Source organism: Sorex fumeus, unplaced genomic scaffold (genome assembly GCF_029834395.1).
Source record: "Sorex fumeus unplaced genomic scaffold, SorFum_2.1 ptg000099l, whole genome shotgun sequence".
NCBI lineage: Eukaryota > Metazoa > Chordata > Mammalia > Eulipotyphla > Soricidae > Sorex > Sorex fumeus.
The window spans coordinates 5,527,741-5,549,407 of NW_026606156.1; positions in this window are offsets into that span (position 1 = coordinate 5,527,741).

Sequence of the window (21,667 nt, forward strand, 5' to 3'; positions counted from 1 at the left end):
ATTTCTAACTGTGACTTGAACTAATCTCTCTGAGCTTTGTTTAGCATATGACTTTCCATATAGACTAAACCTATTTTTAATGTTCTACATAGTACTTTTCAGGTACAGTACATGACCTTTTTTTTCAGCCAGAGCCATAATATGGACGTTACACTTCTTGTCTTGTGGACAGGTGACCAGCTGCTATCCAGAGAACGAGATATGGTCCCCTGAGCTCATTCAGGAGTGGTCCTTAAGTTTAGAGCCAGAAATAAGCACTTAGCACCTCTCTGGTGTGACCCTAAAACAAACAAAAGAAAACCTGAACCTTCATAAGAAACGTTAGAACACTATGTGAAAGAATGTGCCTTAGTAATATAGCTGTTCAGTATTCACTGATGTTAATACCACATAAGTCAGTTTAACTTATGTTAAACATATGTCTTTAAATATATGCTATTTGTGTCTAAGTAATTTAGACTATAAATACAGTATTGCACATGTTACCTTATGCAAGAATGAGCATACCTTCAAACAGTAAATACAATCATCATATCAGAAAAATTATGCTTAAAGGTCCAGGGTACAAGGATTTAATTCGATTGATTTTTTAAAGTACTTATTTCCCAGTGCAGTCTCTTTGCAAGTTTCATTTACGCAAGAGACAAATCTTTAATTATAAGATTCCTAAATTACCCTCATAATTTCATAAGAAAAATGATTAATTACTTTGAGCAATCAGTTTTACAGTTGATCATGGTTCTTTATTTAAATTTCAAAAAGAAATGAAAAAAAGCAAAAGGGAAGCTTATGAACAACATAAAAACCCAGCATTTTAGTGAAACAAAATGTGTTAAACTAATTCTTTAAACAAAATAGTTAAATCATTCTACTTTTTCTGAGTCACTAATAATGATATTTGAAATTCCATAACAGAATAGTGGTGGGATTTGGAGAAAATATATGGACTGCTTTGAAGAAAGAAACAATATGTTTGTTTTTTTTGAATTTTTTAAATTATAATCATTAAAGTAAATGAGTCTTTGGTTATAGTCAATAAAAATAAAGTGAAGACTATGGTAATTACTTAAAGGTCCAAGCCAGGCATTTAATGTAAGTCCTCCTACCTCAATAGCAATTTTCCACATCAAATTCTCAACATCTACAATCACCACGTGCATTTGTACTGTAGAAACAACACATGGCTCTCAAGTCTGGTTCCATAGAGGAATCTCATAGTGAGACTTTAAATATTCATGTTTTGGTCGCACTCGGGTCTAATTAAAATAGAAATTCAATTCTTAATAAGGGGTTGTGTGGGTTGAACTATTACATTATTGTAATGTGTGAGAATCAAGGAGGATTTCTAGCCCATAAGAATCAAACACCAAGTGCAATTGCTTCATATATTGAGCTGTAAAAAGAGAAAACATACAAGAGTGACGTGGATGCTGGTTTTCAGGCCTACCTAGTGATAATTTCACTTCTTTCTCGTTTGCTTAGAAATAAATGCAGAATTCTGAATTATTAATACAGAATGTCATGAGAAAATTGAATGTTGTGAAAACACTACCAAGTTACTTTCTCATAAAATATTTACTTGTGTTAATTTACACTTTTAAATTGACTTCCTAGAATAAATGAGAGTTTTTGTAACCACCTCAAAAGTGATATTATTTTGGGGTGATATTGTTATAGTGCTTAAAAAATTGGGTAATTCAGAGAAGAAGGACAAATACCCAATGGTCTCACTTATCTTCATCCAAATTATAGAGAGGCAAAATGAGGAAACAAACAGTATCAATCAATGGCTAACATTCATCCTTGGATTACAAGACCAAGATTTCCAAGTCATGGGTGGCAAGAAGGAACACGAAGTGGTGAAACAGAAAAGAGAGAGCCTTTGTGGGTCTTTGTGGGTCTTTATGGGTCTTGCTGACTTTGGAGGTGGTGGAGTACAGTAAGTGTGTGTCAAAACTCAAAAACTGTACTGAAAAGACAGTCTGGGGGTCAGGCGCTTGGGTGCCCAGTGACCCAACAGGTTTAATCTCAGCCGCAGCAGGGAGGATCCTTGGGCACAGAATCAGGAAAATGCCCTGAGCACAGCAGGGTGCAGTACACCTTCTCCCAATAAACTCCCGCAATGTTAACACCTTTGTATTCATGCAATAATAAAAACAAACAAACAAACACTGTCCTCCCTTGTTCATCGATTTGCTCCAGGGACCCCAGCAAAGTCTCTATCGTCTCTATTGTGAGATTTGTTGTTACTGTGTTTGGCATATTGAATAAGTCATCGGTAGCGTGCCAGGCTTTGCTGTGTGGGTGAGATACTCTCCGTAGCTTGCCGAGCTCTCCAAGAGGGGCAAAGGAATTGAACCCGGGTTGGCCGGGTTGGCTGTGCGCAAGGCAAACGCCCTACCACTGTGCTATCACTCCAGCAATAATAAATTTTTAAAAGACAAAAAGAAAAAAATGGTAATCAGTAAACAACTGTGTTTGTTTGCAATAGCTTAATTTTAAGGAGATTAGATGGTTCACTTGAAGATATAATTTTAAATAAAATGTAGTAAAACTTTATTTTTGAAGTTTTAAATATTCACAAATCTCTGACTCCACTGCCAAGGGTCATCGAAATACCAATTGCAGCCCCAATAACTTTGTGCTCAGAACCTCTCCCAGAAGCCCCCTGGCCTCTGGGCTCGCTGCTCTGTGCCCACAGGACTGAGTTCCCTTCTCTCTGCTCTGACTGTGCCTGTGAAAGGACAGTACCACGCCAGGCATCCTTTCCCCATCACAGAAAATCATGGTCCTCGGTGCGGGAAACAGAGTACAGCAGGAATGGCCACTTCCTTGCAGGAGGCAGAACAGATTGGACCCCATGTGGTCCCCCAAGTTCCATCACAGAACACAGAGCCCAATAGGTAAGGTCCAGGTCTTGCCGGACATGGCACACCCAAACAAAAGCCAGGCAAAAAATATTCCTTACAGGGCAGTGTTTGTGATAATCTTGTGATCTTCAGAAGGTTCTATCAAATCAATGGTTCTAAAGCTTTAATATCCTTAGTTTTAATATAAACATAGTATTGATTCTTCCCATTAAATACATTTTAGAAAATAAGAAATAAATATGTGTCGCATGTTAAAACTAAATTTGTTAAAAAATAATTTCTTTGCAAGATAGGCTAATGTATTTTATAATTATTTGAACTTAGAAACTATGCTATTGTAATCCATATCGAAGTATTGATTATAAGGGTACCAGTCATGCAAAAAATTTTAGTAGTACATTATTTCTTTATAAAATTTATTGAAAATTGTCGTATAAATGCTGAGGTGTAAAAAACTAAACACACAGAAGATTGTATGTCCACGGGCTCTCTGGATGGCTCTATTTCACCGCCCAAGTGCGGTGCCCTAGTGTGTGGCGTGGATCGGGACGGATGTTGACCAAGGGCAGACAAAGGAAGAGATGAGGGCCAGGCCGGTTGATCTTTGTAGGAAGATCAACAAGGAAGTTTATTACAAGGAAGTTTATCCCACAGAAGAAATGTATGTTACGGAGGGCCTAGGTTCTCTCAAGCACATGTTCCCCTTACTAGTCTCTCTGTGGTCCATCTTGCAGCCCTGCTCTCTCTCTCTCCAACTCCCTAGCAGTCTGGGCTGACACTCCACCCAGTCAGGTAGTCAAATCAACATAAGAAAGCCCTTCCTGACTGTCCCAGGCAAAATACCACCTTAAGGTGTTTTTCTCTTTTTCTCAGTCCAATAAACTATCAAATATCAATGTTCCTGGGGCTATGCAGAAAAGACAGAGTTATCCTACACTGAGGTACACTTTATAGCTGTGGATTTCATAATGAATTGAGTCATAATATAGAGCAATGCTAAATATTGCAAGTTGCATTTTCCTCCCTTAAAACTATTGCCAACGTTTTTTCAATGTCACACAGCTAATGTTTCCTCCTTTCCACAACTACCTCACAAATTATTTAATCTAGCTAGCCATGAGCTTTATCTAGCTAGCGATGAGCTGATGACATTGTTTTAATAACACCAAACATCAGCCAAGCCGCACAAATGCTTGGCCGACTTTGACCGTGAGTGTGGAAAGGTAGGACTACAGCTGAATCTTACGAAGACAAATTTATGAGAAACAGCCTGGTTCCTGATGCCCCATTCGCTCTCAACGGAACGACCATCTCCGAATGCAACAGCTATGTGTACCTAGGTCGAGAGGTCAACATGACAAATGACCTGGCACCCGAGCGGCACAGGAGGAAGAGAGAGGCTTGGAACGCCTTCAAGAACGTCGAAGAAATAGCTAAGAGGACGAAGAACCTCCGGCTCCGGGCACATCTCTTTGATTCCACTGTTCTTCCTGCATTAACATATGCCTCAGAGACCTGGGCCCTACGCAAACAAGATGAGAACGCTATTCAGGTCTCCCAAAGAAGAATAGAAAGAGCTATGCTTGGAATATCACGTTTCACTCAAATGAGAGAACGAATCCGGAGTTCTGACATCCGTCGACGATCAAGGATCAGGGACGCTGTCTCATATGCCAAGGTGTCGAAAATCAGATGGGCTGGTCACGTCATGAGATTTAAAGACGACCGTTGGACTAGAGCTGTTACTGATTGGATTCCACGGGATGTCAAGAGACCGCGTGGCCGCCCACCTACCAGATGGTCAGACTTCTTCGTCAAGGTCATGAACGATCGGTTTGAGGCCCTCCATGTTCCCGGAGCAAACAAATGCCATTGGGCTACACTAGCATGCGACAGGGACAAATGGAGACGTTACTGGCGCCCGCTCGAGCAAATCGACAACTAACGGGAAGTTAAGTGATTAAGTGATTAAGCCATGAGCTTTAGAATATTTTCAGAGACACACTTCTTCTAAGTAACTTTTTAAAATAACTATATTTTAAAAACACAGTGCCCTTTAAAATCAAGCTATATATATAAATATATATATATACATATTTTTTTTACTAAAGAAAATCAACAAAATAGAACTGAGAAGCTTGATTTTTCTTCTACTGATTGCAAATATTGATTACATGTATAAATTTAGTAAGTGAAGAAAAGAGAATAAATATCATTTCAAATTGGCAGTTAAGGAAACAGCAACAATAAACATCAAAAATTACTTTTACATTCAATCATATGTATGTGTATATGTAAATAATTTATTAACATAATAAAAAAGAAAATTATTTTAAAATTCAAAAATTCAAATACTAAATAAAATAGTATTTTTGAAAATTCTGAAAGTTTTAGGTTAATGGTTACATGATGATAATTCAAGTTCTTTACATAAGAAATTGATAATAGCATGCAAATTTTACTAAATCCTGTTTTCAGAAGTACTAGGAAAAAATGCTTATTTATATATTTACCTTGAGAATAAAAACCAGATTTTTATCAACATCTTGACTGTTTTTAAATAAAGAACATTTTATAAATGAGTCATGTTATAACAAATTGACTGGGTAACTCTTTGTGGTCTTTTGAAATTATGATTAATCCTGATAATAAAAAAAGATAGTTATTACATTTTCTGACTTCATACTGTACTAGAGTATAGTAGCTAAAAATTATGATAAAAGGATAAAAACAAACACACAAAAAAATGAATAGAACTGTGAACCTAGAAATAAACCCACATATTTAGTAAATATCTAGCTAACATGTAAAGGAGCTTAGAACCCAAAATCGAGAAAGACAATTATCTACAATAATTGGCATTGGAAAGTCTGGGCTACAAATCCAAAAGAATGACTTTATATCATTATGTTTTACCATACACAAAATTAACACAAATTAAGCTAAAAAACTTGAGCACAGGTCTTGAAACTATACAACTCATGGACAATTATTTGATATGCTCAGCATCACTGGCCATAGTCGAATCTGGATGCACCTCTAAGAGTAAGAAAAGCAAAAGTAAACTTCAGACTAACGTGTTCACAATCATGTAAGAATGCGGAAATGCCCATCTATTGTTGGGGGACACTCAGATAGCAGCAATCTTGAAGGAATACAGAGTTGCGTTAGAAGCAAACTATCCTACTTCTGGGTATTTTTCTGTGGAATATGAAATCATTCCTAGAGATATAAGCACTGCTTATATTGTTTAAGTGTTATTCACAACGCCCAAGATGTGTGGGCAGCCAACCTATGTGAATGCTTTTTAGCAGTCAACTGAACTAAGATGTGGTACATGTGACCCATGGGTGCGGGTGAGTTGTGACTTCCGCTCAGTCATTCACAGACTCAGACTCAGACTAGCCCTTCTGAATCCAACGGCCAGCTGTGCCCCAGATTGGGAAAGTGTACATCACCTCAGCTGACGCTTTTTTCTCTAGATGTATGGGCACCAGGGAAGCTGGGCACGCAGTGTGTGCCATTGAGTCACCAGAGAGCAAGTGCACATGCCGGACTTGGAAAGAACACTGAGTTCAGAACCGCTAGGGACAGAGGAAAATCAGACGTGAAATTCAACTTGAGGGAAGCAAAAGTTAGAGACAAACTGAGATGAAATTAAAGATCATCAATTAGGCAAGAGTCTGAGACAGCTGACGACCCATTATTTCTTAGTTTTCGTGCACGAAGATGGTGCAGAATTCATTAATAAACATCTTTTTAAAAATTAAAAATGTTAATAAAATAAAATCTTTAAAAATTCGCACATACTTTTGCACTAAATGATTGGAATTCAAGTAAAAATACAAACACATAAAAATGAAAAAATAATATCAGAAAAAAAGATGTTCTTAACATCAACCTCCCCAAGTTTTGAATGAGATTTTCAGAAACATTGCATATTTTAAAAATATACAACTTATATTTCGATATAAGTTTCTTAGAGCATGTATTCAACCAAACTAAATCCAGGATTTCTTTTCAATTTACCGCTGAAATCACACTGAGTGTAGTGGTTAATTCTTTGCTGAACCCTGACACTCAAAGTGACTTTGGATCTGAACATTTATAAATACAAGCCCTCTTAATGATGTGTAGGACTGCAACATTAGTGACCTAGAAGTTGTGATCTATACCCGAATACATTTCATTTGATACCACCATTGTATAATAATCATTCATTTCCTCCTTGAAATCAAAAATTTCAGTTTGTAATAGTAAATTTTGCTGGAGATTTTTATGGAGTAAGTAATTGTATGGGTTTAAATTTTTGTCTCTGAAATTGTCTTTAACTTGTAGCTGAATTAAATAATAACTCTTTGGATGGAGAAAAAGCTATCCATTAAGAAACTGAATAATTCAGACGCAAATTGGTCCTTTAAGTAATTTAAATTGATATGGATTTTACCAAACTGTTTCTTTTAAGATTGAATGGGAGGAAAAGAACCCTTCAGCAAATCAAATACATATTCTTTCCCTTGATCTCTGTGCTTTTCAATAAATATATGCTGTCTTCAGTGGTGGCTCATTTATTTTCCAACTATATAATTTTGAACATTGTGATACTGGAGCAAGAAGAACAAATGATATTTCTGTATCTTTATGAAAATTTAAAAAATTGAAAACTAATCCAGTTATGTGGATTAAACTTCTCATTTTTATGATTTCTAATTCCATGTTATTTCTTTGACATTTTAGTTATTGCTGTATTCAAATGTTAATAAAATAAAATCTTTAAAAATTCGCACATACTTTTGCACAAAATTATTGGAATTCAAGTAAAAATACAAACACATAAAAATGAAAAAAATAATATCAGAAAAAAAGATGTTCTTAATGTCAACCTCCCCAAGTTTTGAATGAGATTTTCAGAAACATTGCATATTGTTGTGAATTTTAATTTAAACTATACTCAATTTTATAAGATTATGTGATACATATTGTTGCTCAGTAAAAAAAGCTATGTAGAATTCTAATATTAAGAACAAAGGAATGAAATATATTATTTTAACAACTGAGAGTCATTCTTATCTTTTTTAATGAGCCTTTTCTTCCTGCAATAAAATATACTCACAAACAAAAGACACAACTCATAAATTTAGGTGAATAAATAAATATGCAATAACTTTCACTTTTATTCAAAAGATCCTCATTTATCGAATCGAACATTTCGATTGTAAGCAACAAGCATCAAAGCACACATACCCAGTGGGCATTATCAGAAGTTAGAAGTTGTAAAGTCTAAAAACAACTCTCTTTTTCGTTCTATAATTAACTCAGCACCAGAATGGCTTATCCTTGAGCCATTCTGCTTATTCAGGGTGACTCTATAGGCAGTGGCAATGAATAAAATAAGAAGCCTACAAGGCAGAAAGTTAAATTCAAAATCAAACCTGCATATGTGTACACACATAAGAAAGCATTCATAACACAAATCCTCAGTGACTGAATAATAAAATAAAAGTAATTTATAGAAAAGGTAAATATGCATTTACTAAAATAAATGGGAACCACTATAAATACTTCCAACATAAATAGACTGTATTCTTTTTGTCAGTTTCTCCTTAGGAAATTACCAATGAATTGAATTTATAAGCTGGACCACCTAGGGTTTGTCTAAAATGGCAAAGAAAGTAATATTTGATCCCAAAATGGCATTAGTGATAGCCTTATATTACCCTGACCTTTCAGAGATCATTGAGTAAACAATATACTTAATCAAACTTATTTTAAAAGAAAGGCAATAAATCACAGTGGATCTAGTAAATAGGAATGAATTATGTCGACTTGAAGATTTTTTGACCATTTTAAAATTCTGTCTAGCTCATGTCGTGTATCTGTATTCTTTTATAAGACACACATGATTATGTAATGTTGGTATTTATATGTAATATATAAAATTAGGTATGTTGAAATGCTGAAATGCATCAATGATAGAGATAAATTTTACTCGTTTACCTTATAAATTAATAGTAGAAATATCTTATTATACAAACGATAAAAAAATCATGATGTCTGGATAACATACAGTAACAAAATAAGAGACTAACACCCAAGAGCAGCTGTGATAAATACCAGGTTGTTTACTCCATGGCTTAGAAGCCAGCCGCACACTGTAGGGGCAAAGGCAGCTCAGATAGAGAAGGGAGCACCAAATAAAGGGTGCTTGGAAGATCCGCCCAGGATGGGAGATGCATGCTGAAAGTAGTCTATAGACAGAACATGATTGCCACCCAATGTCTCTTCTGCAGACCACAGCACCCCAAAGGAGAGATAGAACAAAAGGAAGTGCCTTACCACAGAGGCAGGGTGGGATGGGGGATGGGAGGGGTGGGAGGGATACTGGGATTGGTGGGGGTGGATAATGGGCACTGGTGGTGGGATGGGTACTCGATCATTGTATAACGAAATTCAAGCATAACAACTTGTAAGTCTACAACTGTACCTCATGGTGTTTCACTAATAAAAAAAGTAATGATGAAAGCAAATACTTGATTTTATATACTTTCAGACTACTCTCTATGTTTTAGAGCTTACATGATATCTTTCCTCAGAGAATGAAATTATTTTTCTATACTATTTTCCCGTATTCAGCAACCTAAGATTTTCTAGTTTCAAGAAAATAGTGTGTATATGAAATAGAAAATATTTACATGGTGACCATTTAGCTAAACACAGAAGTAGTTACAAAAACAAGCAGGGACTGGAGAGAGAGTCAGGCAGGTAAGATGCTCGTTGTACACACCATCACCTGTTCCACCTTGCTCTCTGCATGGTCCCTTAGCTCTAGCTGTGGTGATCCCTGAGCTCAGAGCCAGGAGAAAGCTCTGTGCAAAGGTGGGGGTGTCCCCCCAAACAAAAGCAAATTAAAAAGAGCGAACACACCACTTAATAGAATTTCTGAAGGTGTGCTAGATTTCTTCTCATTTTTAAAGCAATGTTCAAATGCTTCACAGCTAATAGCTATTTATAAAGGTGTGACAGTTTCTATCTGCTCCTGTTTCATTAAAACACTGAGTGCCTGGCATTATAACTCAGCTTATTTATTTGAATAATTATTAGTTTTTCCTTTGAATTGCATCTAGTAATTAAGACACTAGCCATTACAGATATCAGAAAATTTTAATATTGTAAATTTTTAATTTGGAGTGTAACGAGATAGCTCAGTTGGCTGGGTGAAGTCTTTGCCTGCAGGATGGCCTGGTCCAATCCCAGCTATGGAAGTTCCCCTAAGCCCCCCCTCCCCAAGCATGACCAGGCATGCAATGCATGCCTCAGAACACAAAATTCAACTTGGTGTAATATATCATTTTTGCATATATTATCATAACCTCTGGGTGGAAATTTTTACATTTTTATTCATGGATGAAGTTGGACTACGATTGCTCATTTGATAGTGTTATGTTTAGGCTAGTCATTAAGATTCTCGCCTCTTCGTTCACTGGCTGGGCTTGTGAGGACTTGGGCTCGCTCTGCCCTGCTCCGTGTTTTCCCATACACTTGTGAGTTGTTTCACAACTCAGACACTGCTTTTTCCACTGCTCTTGATGTTTTAAGAATATCTGACTTCCAGAAAGAGAGGGATAGACATAGAAAGATTGCATTCATCTGGGGGATATAAAATAACAAAATATGAGATTAATACCCAAGAATAGCTGAGATCAACACCAGGAGAATTTCTCCATAGCTTAGAGGCCAGCCGGGTATTCTAGGGGAAAGGACAATTCAGATAGAAAAGGGAGCACCAAATGGAGGGTGTTTGGAGGATCCTCCCAGGAGGGGAGATGCAGGTTGAAAGTAGACTGGACTGAACATGTTCGCCACTCAATGCCTCTTTTGCTGATCACAACACCCAAAAGGAGAGAGAGAACAAAAGGGAATGCCCTGCCACAGTGGCAGGGGGGGATGGGGGGATGGGGGAGAGGGATATTATCCTGGTGGTGGAAAATGGGCACTGGTGGAGGGATGGGTATTTGATCGTGGTATGACCGAGATCCAAGCACAAAGATTTGTAAATCTACAACTGTACCTCATGGTGTTTCACTAATAATAAAAAAATAAAAAAATAAAAAAAAAATATCTGACTTCCTTATTCCTGTATTTTGTGGGTTAGTTAGTTTGCTCCTTTTTTTTTCTGTGGGAAAGTTTGGAGAAGTGCTCCCAAGCAGTGCTCAGCTTCCAACGAGGAAGCAACTCCAGGGGATACTGAGTCAACTAGTTCCTAAGCCCACCGAGGGCACAGAGCTTGGCCCAGCACTGATACAGTGGACAACAAGCAGTGCAGGGAGACAGCTTGACCCCCACATGTTCAAGGCATGGACTCCTGGCCTGGGCTATGGCCCTGGGTCTTAAAATTTTAGAAATCGTATTTGCTTTTAAAATGTTTAGAAGAAAGATGCTAATAATACAATTCTCCTCTATTACATTTTTAGTTATAGACTCTCTCTCTCTCTCTCTCTCTCTCTCACACACACACACACACACACACACACATACACTTTCTTCATCTTCTGATCTCATCTTCAGCTTTCTCTCTTATCTTTCTTTCCAATTATTCCTGACTGACACTGTGCTTTTTTTCTCTTTTCTTTCCTTGTCCTTGAACCATGGCAAAGCCACAAAATATGCCCGCATCTACCTGGTAGATTGTTTATGCATGCAAAGTATATCAACATTAAAGTTTAAATATATATTTTATATATAGCACAACGGGTAGGGCATCTGCCTTGCACGCAGCCAACACGGCCGACCCGAGTTCGATTCCTCTGCCCCTCTCGGAGAGCCCGGCAAGCTACCAAGAGTATTCGATATGCCAGACACAGTAACAACAAAGTCTCCAATGGAGATGTTACTGGGCCCGCTCGAGCAAATCGATGATCAACGGGAGGGCCTTTACTTTTTACTTTACTATATATATATATAAACATAAAAAGTATATCTGCATATGGCAAAATTTTTTATCTATTATCATGCTCTTTATTTTCTTTTTTTAATTTTAATTTTATTTTTTTATTTTTTACTTTTTATTAGTGAAACACTATGAGGTACAGTTGTAGACTTACAGATTTTTGTGCTTGGGTTTCGGTTATACAATGATCAAGTACCCATCCCTCCACCAGCGCCCATCCACCACCACCACGAGTCCCAGCATCCCTCCCACCCCCAATCCCCCCCATACCCCTCTGCTTCTGTGGCAGGGCATTCCCTTTTGTTCACTCTCTCCTTTTGGGTGTTGTGGTGCAAAAGAGGCATTGAGTGGCAATCTTGTTTGGTCGTCTATAGTCTACTTTCAGCATATCATGCTATTTATTTTCAAAAAAAATGTTTGTAGCAATCTTCTTTCCTAGAGATTATTTCTTGCCTATGGCCACCTTCGATGCAATCTAGGTTGAGAATGATTCATGAATTTGTCTCTTTTAATCTTTGAAGATGTTCCTGAACTTGTTTAATTGCTACATCATATATTGAGAAAATACTACTTATATTATTAATAATTTCATATATATGCACTGCAGAAATCTCTCCAAATTTATTTACTAATGTTTTGTTGCAAGAGATATAGAAGTATGCATTGGTTTTTAATATTTTTGAGTTCTCTAGTAACAAAATACACTATTGTTCATAACTTATTTCCACTTTCTATATTAATTGAAAATGCTCAATTCTTCCTGAATTTTCTTTACTCTTTATTATCTGGCCCACACAGAAGACAATCTGATCTTTGGATTGGTCAGAGCATTAAGTGAGATAATAACATTAAATACCGTAGTGCAAAGCATGGTATGACAGATGATCAAAATATAGAAAAATACTGCTGTTGCTCACTGATCAACTTAGGACAATCTATACACAGTTTTTTATTGCTGTTCTATGGACAATAAAGTCTCAATATTTCATCTAGTTTATAGCAATTGCTATAATATGCAACATTTTTAGGAGTCTGCATATTTTCTTTGCAGATGGGTATTTTCTTTGGAGTTTTACATATTCCTATAATGTAAGCAGAGGCATGTTGCTATTTTTTGGGGGGTTAAGCTTAATTTACAGAAATAGATCTACTATTGTAAGTTGTCATTACTCTGCATATTCAATAGTATCTGAATCAGTTTCAATTTTATGCATAAATTCAATCCATTGGACCTAGTAAATCTATTGTACTAAATATCTATTGAATCTATAGTAATAACTTGATGAAATACCCCACAAGGCTATTCAAACTCACCACATAACACAACCTTCAGTCATTGTGATGAAATGAACTATGTTTATTTATGCATGAAATAAAAGTTCCTAAAAATTAAGCATCTTTTCTATATTAAAGATTATACACACTAGATAGAGTTACAGGAATGTATTTAAATGTTTTTCTGGATCAAATATTTCTTTGACTCTAACAACAGCAGGGTCAAGTTTAGACTTTGCCGCTGAAACTCGTGTTTGCTTTATCTCTCACTACAGTCCATGATTTAAAACCTGCAGTGCCAACAGTAGTCGGTACTCTTGGACAATGTCTTTTTCATTATGCTTCTCAGAAATTGATGAACAAAGGCTGCCTCATTCAGATGTCTACTTAGTGGTTCTTTAAAAATATTCATGACATAAAGTTACCAAGTTGGTTAAGAGACATTTCAAATCCTTTAGTCAGTTCAGCCAACCTGTACTAAGGAACAAAATGTATCAGCACTGACACTAAGATGCACCTGGTGAGCGTGATGGGGACACTTGGCCTTCTTGCTCTTCCAGTCAGAAGCCCATCCTCAAAGTATGATGGACTCAGGTAATAAGAGCAAACTACAGGTTTCTTTTACTTGACATTGTCACTATCTCCAAGAAAAATTTACATGTATTATTTATTTATTTATTTGCTTTTTTTTTGGGGGGGAGAGGCTAGTCACACCCAGTGATGCTCAGGGGTTACTCCTGGCTTTGTACTCAGAAATCATCCTGGCGGTGCTCGGGGTATCCATATGGGATGCCAGCAATCGAATTTGGGTTGCATAGAAGGCAAATGCCCTACATGTTGTCCTATCACTCTGGACATACACATGTTATTTTAAGGAAGGAAAAAATGGAACTAAAACAATATTTTGGTCCTGATGTTTTTAATTTTTGCTTTTTGACACTATCTTCCAGGTTTCAGATGAGTAATTCTAGTTGTTTTTTTTTTAGATTCTTATATGGGCAAACATATACACAGCATTATCTTTGATAATGGTTTTATGTTAAAGGATTTTGAAGAAATCTAATGTTTCTATATGTCAACAGATGACGAATTTTTGAGTGCTTATACTTTTTGTCCATTCACAAGATAATGTAAAATAGGTCAGGCTGAATCACCAAATTAGCCATTCAAATTATCTTACATCTTCAGAAATAGACCATAAATAAAAGGAATTTCACATTGAAATCGTTGGAACTCATTAGTTTATTCATTAAATTGATCCTGAGTGTAGTCATTGAATCACTTCAATTAGAAAATTAAAAGGCATACTAAGAAAGTGAATTAACAATGCTGTCTTTTTTTAAAAATCTAGATGCAATTTTTGTGACAGTCAACTCAGAGGAAGTCAGAAACATAGACAATGAAAAGAGTAACTATTTCATAGAAACTTAATATCTATATGATTAGTGGCTTCATCAATGAAGATATGAAAGTGCTTTATTTCAATAGGACCACAAATAACCTTTTGTCTACTATGACTAGTAGTCTGCTGGACATTCTCTTTCATTATATCTTGATTGAAAATTTAATTTTAGTTTCACCCTTCTTGTAACACACTTATGATTTATATGAAAGCACTTCAGGAGCATGTTCAGATGAGGGCCAGGATCTGCTCTTTCCTGCTTCTAAGGCAGAAGCTTCTAACTAAAAAAAGTCTCACCTCTGCGCTCACTTCCTGTTTCTCTTTGGCTGACCCTAAGTCTGTTCTCGTAGTCATACAGAATTCTTTTGAATTTTATTTATTTATATTATTTATTGATTTATTTACTTATTTTTCTTTTTGGGTTACACCCAGTGATGCACAGGGATTACTCCTGGTTCATGCACTCAGGAATTACTCCTGGCAGTGCTTGCAGGACCAAATGGGATGCTGGGAATCAAACCCAGGTAGGATGCATGCAAGGCAAACACCCTACCCTCTGTGCTATCGCTCCAGCCCTGACTCTGGTGAATTTTAAAGGAGCTATTGCATCTTGTTCATTGCTCTTATTAGTCAGTACTTAAGTGTAAAAGTAAAACTTCCACTATACCCTAAGGAGCTCTGGGTACTGTAGCTCACAGCACCCCTCAGTCACTGAACTCGCCTTCTGCTCTATGATCTGGGCATCCGATGGGATCCAAAAGACTCTGAGCTGCTCTCCCTGAGAAAGTTTGTTTCATTGGCTCCTGGCTTACTCCCTCACCATCTTCTGTTGTATAGGCCTTCAGACCTTGTCTAAAAGCCACAGCTCCTGCCCCAGGCCTCCTGACCTCTCTCTGTGACTCCGTTTTTATGGTGAGTTTAGTCCTGTGCACAAATTGCATTAAACTCTGTGATACTATTTCTTCTTACAAGACTACAATGTAAGTTCCATGAAGCCCATGAAATTGGACTTTTAGTCACTGCTTTACCCTCTCTTTATAAATATGCTTTTACTTAGCAATTGCTCAATAAATTTTGCAGAATAGGAAAAGAGATGCTTAATTTTGCAATGAGCTTTCATGAATTTTGTAAACAGACAATTTATTTAGTCACCTACTGAATTTGCATATGTTTTCAAGTAATAATATCATCATAAAAATTAAATCGACACATATATGTAACATAGTCACATTGTATAAATTTCACAGAAATTATAATTATAGATACACAGCACTACTGCTTTGTTTTAATTATACATCATATAACTTCACAGATAATATTCTGGATGCTCATAAAAGTTGAATAAAAAGGAACTTCTATCATTAAATGGTAAAATAACAGCAAAAATAATATCTTAACTATATGCTTCAAAGGATTCTGAAAAAACTCAATTTATGTGGTAACCATCCTTTGGAACCTTTCTGTACTGTTTGACAATTTTTTTTCCAAGTTTCAAAATCCAAGTTCCATATTAAGTCGTTGTACCATTTGTGTCTAAAGAAGTCAGGCTGCATTACAAATAGGCTCTGCTTATGCACTTTTCTAGGGCCAAAAAATAGTACAGCAGGTGAGGCACTTGCATTGCATGGGACCCACTGAGGCTCAGCCCCAGAAACACATATACCCAGGAACAAACCCAGGAGTGAGCATTGATCACAAAGCCAGGAGAAAGCCCTGCGTGCAGCAAGATATGGCAAAAGAAGATAATGAAAATTGTTATATATCTATGCAATAAGCTATACATAAATAAATTATTTTATTATCCATTAATCAATTAAATCTTTTTTTGTTCTGAAATTTTTTGCTGAAAAAAAATTAGCTGGGAAAATAACCTGATATTGTGATACCAAGTCATGTAATTATATTTAATGAATCACCAACATCAAAGGGACACCTATGAGTGTCAGATAATGGCATCAGAAATGAAGTGTTAGCCTCATTGCATTTTATTATAAATTAGTTTTATTATGTGCAATAAGTTTTATCTTATATTTCACAAAATGTATTTCAATATTTACTTTCAATAGCAGTAAAAGCATTTAATATCATTATTTATAAATCGAGGACTTGCTTTAGGTGAATACTTCAAACCTAGTACACTAGAGTGATATCAGAATTCCTTTTAACAAGAAGCTCTTTTTCAATATGCACATGTACATTGAAAAGTTTGATGCAACTATGAGTGTCAAAAACTTACCCCTTCTCAGAATTGATTATTTCCAGTAAGGATGCATATTACTACATTTGAATAACAAACAAGTCTGACATACAAAGAAGCACTGTCCTGCACTTACTAAACGTGCCAGAACCATGTCTTTTCAGAAATTATTTTCAAAAGCTTTAATATCTCCTTATATATTCACAAATAAATAAATTAGTACTGCCATTAAGCTTCAAACTTTAATTTGTGTTTTATTATAAAGACTTCCTATGTGTTTTTTGAGTATGTATGACCTTAGCAAAAGTGTTAAGCCCATTTCTATATGCATAAATGAGAGACAGGATTAGGCAATCTCTAAGGATCCTTTTGGCTCTAAGATTATATGATTCTAATTAACTTCAGTGCATATCTTGAGTGGAGAAATTAAATTGGAACTGTATCTGACGCTTTTTTCTCATTGAATGAATACTTATATACTTGAGAAAGTGGAGTCAATGAAAGCAAAACAGTGTTCTTCTGATAGCTCAGAATAAATGCGCCAATGTTACCAAAAGGTCATTGCAAGGACAGGGACAGCTTCTGCTGATTCCTTCTCATCTTTTCTCCTCCACTAACTAACGCCGACATACAAACCTATCCTATGTGTCTTCTTAGGGAATCAGGATTTGAGTCACACATCTGTCATTTAGAGATATGGAATTTCAATTCTAAGAACACTAATCTTTAAAGTAAATAAATAAACAATTACCTATGTTCTAGTTTTGGTTGAAAAATATTTATTTTATTTTATTTCTCAAAATATATATATTCTTTTTATTTAGACATTTGGTATTTTGGTTGTATCTTTTTTAATATATATTTTTTAGAATTTACGTATAGTTGACTAATGAAGTGTACACACAATATATAGAAAAAAATTAAATATTCTTTCAGGATTAGACGATATAATAGAGCACACAGAGAAATAGAGATCAGAGAAATGAGGAGCTGATGAAGTCCACACGCTCTGAAGTGAGGGTGCTTTCTTTGTGATGTTGTTCTACAAAACCTTCACATCGTTAAAAATTAGCAACTGATGAAATAAAAATGATTATCAATGTCACTATCTTCCCATGCCCTTACTGCATATTGTCCGTAAGTCAACTTTGGTCTGAGTTCGTAGACATGAGCAATTAGAATCAGATCCTAATACTTAGGCCAGATACTTAATGAGCTGTCATGTTACATTTGAGAAGGGAGATTAGTGAATTCTGTGGTGAAAATAATTCTAAAACATTTATTTTGCCATCAGAAGAACTAGTTTTAGCAAAGACTCTGAGATGGTAGCTTGATATTCTACGCTTGATGATAAGAAATTCTGTTTCTCAACCTGGTTGCAGCTATATGGGAACCACTTACCTTGTTAAAAAAGCTGGAGGTGAAAATTGTGTTTTCCACTTTCAGGCTGATATACCCCATTCAACTCCGCCATACTCTCCTCTCTTCTAACTGAATTTAGAGGATACAATGTAAGAATCTGCCCCATGCCAGAAAATGAAATCCTTCTTTGGACTGTGAGCGTGAAACTGATGACATGAGACGCTTCAGCTAACATTAAGTCTTAAGTAGGCCTCTGCTTCTGTTTCCCCCAGGAAGGAATTGCAGTTTCTGGTAAACTCCCAATTGAGTAATTCATCTATATAAGAAACTGGGCAGTTGGATCTGGCCAATCATGAGGGGTTGCCACACCTTTCTTGGAAAGAACCCCAAACCGTTACACATACCTGCTGTCTAATAACTGACCACTGATGTAATAAGACCAATGCTAAAAATAGACCAGTATATAAACTGCTCTTAATTCTGAACCCTATGTAAACTGCTTGTGATTTGGAGTCAGGGTCCTTGTCAAGACTCCACTGTGTTGGATGAGACTTGGACCCTACCTCGAGCTTGCCAATAAAGACCCTTTGCTTATTGCATCACAACTTGTTTTCACTTGACTTCTCTGGGGAGATCTCAGCCCAGTTTAACAGGACCGTTAATCAAACATTGAAATTGGCACTGATATCTGGATTAGCATTAAGGACTCAGACTCATGCAGGAAATCCTAGTCTTGGGATTTTCATTCTACCATAACTTTCTTTCACCCCACAGAAAAATTCCATAGTGCATCATTACTTGATAATAAAATCATATATTTGTTTTAAGACTGATTTTACAAAAAATAATGTTGCCTCAAGTCCATGCAGTTTGCTTTCAATTGTTTCTTTTAAAGGTCTGAGATCAATTGTCCTATAAGGAATGCATACGAATGTTGATAGTGAAAATGATTGATTTGCTTGAATGACAACAAAAAATAGTAAATGATCTATGGGTCTTGCTTTTCCATCACGCTCTAAGGCACACTCTATGATTTCTACCTCAATGACTGAATATTTTCTTATCTAACTTTTATATCCAAAATGAATTAGTAGCACAAATAAAGTGCTACATGCAAGCTACAGCCCATGAGCCAAATGATACGAGGTATAATTAATAATTGAAAGAGTATCCTTAAATTTATAAGACCATGAGCATTTAAATCACAACTGTGCTGCAGAGCAGTGACCTGTCTTTCTGGTAATTATTTCCCATAAAAGCAGTATACCTGCACTAATTAATTATACTTGAAATAACAACTCTGGATTAATTAAGTGTAGCATTCCTAATAATGAAATCTTAAAATAATTGGAATTTCTGTCTAGAGGCAGTCGCAATTATTGTCTTTAGAAAGGGAGGCAAACATAACACCCAGAGCAAAATCAACTCAAGTGTGACACTGAGCCTCAACTCAAATGTGACATGAAATAGGCAGGAGATGGCAAAACTTGCTGTGAATGGGCTTTTTGCTAAGTATTTTAGACTGTGTGCCTGACAGAAACTTTCTTTTCTTAATGTCTAGATTTTATACACTATAACCTAAATTCCTACCTTCACATTCCTCCCTCAACCTTAAAGCCACACTAAAACTGTGCAACACCACACCTCAAGCCAGCAAGAACACCAAGCGTGTAAGACATGGGAGTGAGAGAGGATACCAGCCACCTCTGTCTCTGAATCCCTGCGTCATTCCATGAACATATGATCAGGTAGGTAAACAAAGATTTTGCAACTTCTTCTCTGACGTAGAGATCTTTTTACCAAGTATAATGGACCTGCCCGCATTCAAGGTCTACTGATTATACTACTTCACCCACAGTGTGGAGCATTCACAGTGTTTTATTTTTTTTCCCTTGGATGATAATTTCCACTCAAAATCACTATTTATAAACAAGCAAGCAAATAAGAGAAAGCAGCGTGGGGCGGATTATCTTGTGATGCGTATCCTTCAAAAATCAAAACTGCATTTGCATGTATTATCTCAGCCAAGTCTTTCTCCTACAAGATTTACAGAATTTCTACAGTCTCTCAGCTCTCTGCATCATGGTTTCTATGTCTCCTCCACACTCCACTAGATTCAGAGGCTCATAAGTATAGGTTTTTTTATACTCCATTTAAAAAAAAAAAAGCTTACCCTCTATTCAAATATCCTATCGCAAGTCACTCCCTGGTTACACTGAGAGTTTTGATGGGAGATGAGTCTGGATTAACTTCATGGACACCAAAAAGCCATCACAAGGAATGTCTGGTGCAGAAGGGAAAGGATACGAGAGGCCCACACTGCTGGCTCCAAAGAGGGAGGGAGGGAACCAAGAGCAGAAGAAGGAAGTTCTGTCTTCAGCTGTTGGAAAGGCAAGGAAATGTATTTGTGCAAGGTCCAGAAGAAGAATGAAACTTTGGATCATTTAGCTCTTATCTATTGAGACATTCTGGAATTCAGACCCCTTAAATATGAAGGACAAGTTTGTTTTGCTTAAAATGAACAACTCTGGCAAATCACTATCGCAACCATAGGATGCATGGTACCTTTCCTTGCTCACGGACTTTTCAGGCCTGCATTATATCATTAGACATTTATTTTCGGGTTTCAAATATATGTTTTATCAGATTAATTAAGGAACTTCTAAATTCAGTTTAGTAAGAGTATATGCTGAGAATTCATGATAAGTTTTGTCAAATGTCTCTCATATACATATTAGATACGAACCTTAATTGTTTAAATTGAAGTATGGTTCTTTTCTTATTATGCTGTTAGTGTGGTGGAGGATAAATTTAACCATTGCACCTCAAAGAAAATTAGATTGATCATTGCTGTGGATTAATGATATGCCTCTTCCAGGCCAGCTTTTCTACGTTGTTAATTAGATCATTACTTTCTCTGGGATTACTCACTGTCTATCGGCCCACACCTCTGCCTCTGAAGTCAAAAACACTTCAGAAATTCGTGTGGAGTTTGTGCCTTGATCTCCCTATTGGACCGTTGTCCAGGAGCTCAGGAAACCTGGGTGCCTCATCCTCATCTTTTTCCCCAACACACACACAAAGTTCCTTTCTGCTGATGCTTTTTTAAAAATTTTTCTTAGTATTAGTATTTGGGAAATAATGCCAGGATAACAACCTGGTTGAACGTAATTCGTCTTGTGGGCTTATTTCCTCTTAATAAATCCCCTCCAGCCCTCTGTGAGTTGGTTGCTCTCAAATGCCTTTAAGCTTTTGTCTTATATATTTTCCCCAGCTTTTATAGCCTTTTTCCGGTGCATGGGCCTATTCTGTGTGAGAAATTCTATCATGGCAGGAACCTGAACTTCTCTAATATGTATTTAAATGGATGGTTGTTATAGTTTATGTTGCATTTCTTGTGTTTCTAATGAGAGTTTTTAGGTTTTCTATTTTGCCATAATTCTGGAATTAAGGACCCATTCATCTCTTTCTAATCTCTTTTCCTGTCCATAATTTTAATGAAAGTGTTCTTTTAATGACCACCAATAACTTCTGCATGGGCCATTCACATTTCCCAAAGTCTCAGCAGCATTTCAGATAATTGACAACTTCCCCCTCTTCCAAACATTCTTCTT